The sequence below is a fragment of the Gastrolobium bilobum genome, unplaced genomic scaffold, assembly GCF_033153095.1.
Source record: "Gastrolobium bilobum isolate Gb01-03AN ecotype WA unplaced genomic scaffold, APGP_CSIRO_Gbil_v1 utg12113, whole genome shotgun sequence".
Lineage (NCBI taxonomy): Eukaryota > Viridiplantae > Streptophyta > Magnoliopsida > Fabales > Fabaceae > Gastrolobium > Gastrolobium bilobum.
The window spans coordinates 29802-31885 of NW_026896539.1; the positions used below are offsets into that span (position 1 = coordinate 29802).

Consider the following 2084-nt stretch of genomic DNA (forward strand, 5'->3'; position numbering starts at 1 on the left):
GCCCTGTATTACTTGTTGTCGCGTATACTTGCGCGCTACTTGCATAACTGTTAGCAAGGCAACAAGTTTTTGGCGCTGTTGTCGGGGATCGAAAGCGTACATTTGTAGAATTCAGTGTGATTGCTGTTCTGAATTAGCTTATTTTTCTGTTTTTATTTTTAGATTACTTTTAATTTTATCTTCTTTATTGCGTAGTTACTGTTGCTGTATTAGTTTTTTTATATATAGTGGTAGTTTGATTCTTGTTCTGTTCATATTCTGATTTTTACATGTTTTATATAATTCTCCTGTCATTTCATTTTCTAGTTTATTGTTTAATAGTTGTTACCTTGTTTCTTAATTTTGTAGTTTCAGTATTTTATTTTTATTATTAGTTTCATTCTGTTAGTTGGATATATTGTTACTGCTCTATAAATCTGATTGGTTGTGGATACTTTTCCTGCTGCAAATTAGGACTTTTTTGTTTGGCAGGTTGTTGTTAATAGATTTTTTTTTAAAAAAAAAACTGAATAGTAATCTAAGTTGTTTTAGCTAGTCAGGTTTGCCTTTGTTAGTTAAAAGGGTGCATGAGTGCAACTCCTCACCCGTTCTTAGATTCTTTTGATCCAGAACCTGAAAGGACATTTAGAGTTAGGAAAGAGCCCAGAGGCAAATCCCAATTCCAGATTTTGTAGAGATAGAGTATTTAGGAAATGTAAATGGGAATGAAGGAGATGGAGGACTGCAAGGATAGAGAACCCACCTGTAATAGATGACAATGATAGGTCCATGATGGACTTCATCATACCTGTGTTGGATGAGTTAGATCCAAGCATTGCCCAACCTGTGAATGGAGTGCCCTTTAAGTTAGAACCGGTGATGTTCACCATGCTCCAAAATATGGGGCAGTTCCATGGTCTGTTGATGGAAGACCCACACAAACACCTTAGGAATTTTATAGAAGTGACCAACACTTTTAGGAATCCTAACATCTCAGATGATATGCTGAGGTTGAAGTTATTCCCTCACTCACTGGCTGACAAAGCCAAAGAGTGGTTGAACTCCCTTCCATCCAACTCTATAACCAATTGGCACACCCTTGCTGAAAAATTTATCATGAAATTTTTCCCATCCAACAAGATAGTGCAAACTAGGTGTGATATCACCAACTTGATGCAGAAGGATGGTGAGACCTTAGTGGATGTGTGGGAGAGGTTCAAAATCCTTCTTAAGCAATGCCCCAACCATGGTTTGCCCTCTTGGGCAGTGTTACAGGCCCTTTACAATAGCCTGAATACTCAAAACAGAGTCTTAGCAAATTCTGCTGCTAATGGCATGTTTATGTCCATGTCCTTTAACCAAGCCAATAAGTTGTTAGAACAAATGACTCAAAATTATGCCCAATAGCCTGAAGAGAGAAATCAGTCTAGGAGAGTGGCTGGCTTACATGAGGTAGATCCAGTAACAGCCCTTTCAGCCAAGTTTGATGCACTGTCCACTCTAGTTAGAACCCAAGGACAAGCCATTGAGGCAAGGTTGTCTCAACCTCAAGTTCCAATACCTACACCTCAAATTCCAGTGCCCCATCCTCAAGTCAATGCAGTGAACACATGTGAAACTTATGTTTTCTGTTGTGGACCCCATTTGTTTGGTAGCTGCCCATCCAACCCAAAATCTGTCTTTTATGTGGGAAACCAAAATAGGAACCAAAATAATTTTTCCAATAACTTTAATCAAGGTTGGAGGCAGAATCAACAGCCTCAATATTTCCAAGGGCAAGGGCAGCAAGCTGGCCCGTCTAATGCCCAAGCCAAACACCTTTTCCCTCTCAAAACTACCAACAATCTCCAAGGCAGCAACCTGTTGCTCAATCTAGTGAGATGCCTACCTCTTCAACTTCTTCCTTAGAAGCTTTGTTAAGAGAATATTTGGTTAAGAATGAGACTAAGCAAAACAGCTTGGAAGCTGTTGTGCAAAGTATCCTGCATCTTTGAGGAATATAGAATCCCAAGTACGCCATCTAGCAAATACTATGAATAGCAGACCCCCTGGTACCCTGCCTAGTAACACTAAGGAGCCTAGGAGAAATAATGAGCAATGTCATA

General features: G+C 39.3%; 1 non-coding gene across 1 annotated transcript; it reads right to left on the reverse strand.

Moving 5' to 3' along the window:
* Nucleotides 1-1126: 1126 nt before the first annotated feature.
* LOC133300343 (small nucleolar RNA R71) lies at nt 1127-1232 on the reverse strand. The gene has a single exon (XR_009750056.1). It is a non-coding gene; the product is annotated as a small nucleolar RNA R71 (small nucleolar RNA).
* Between the last annotated feature and the right edge of the window lie 852 nt (nt 1233-2084).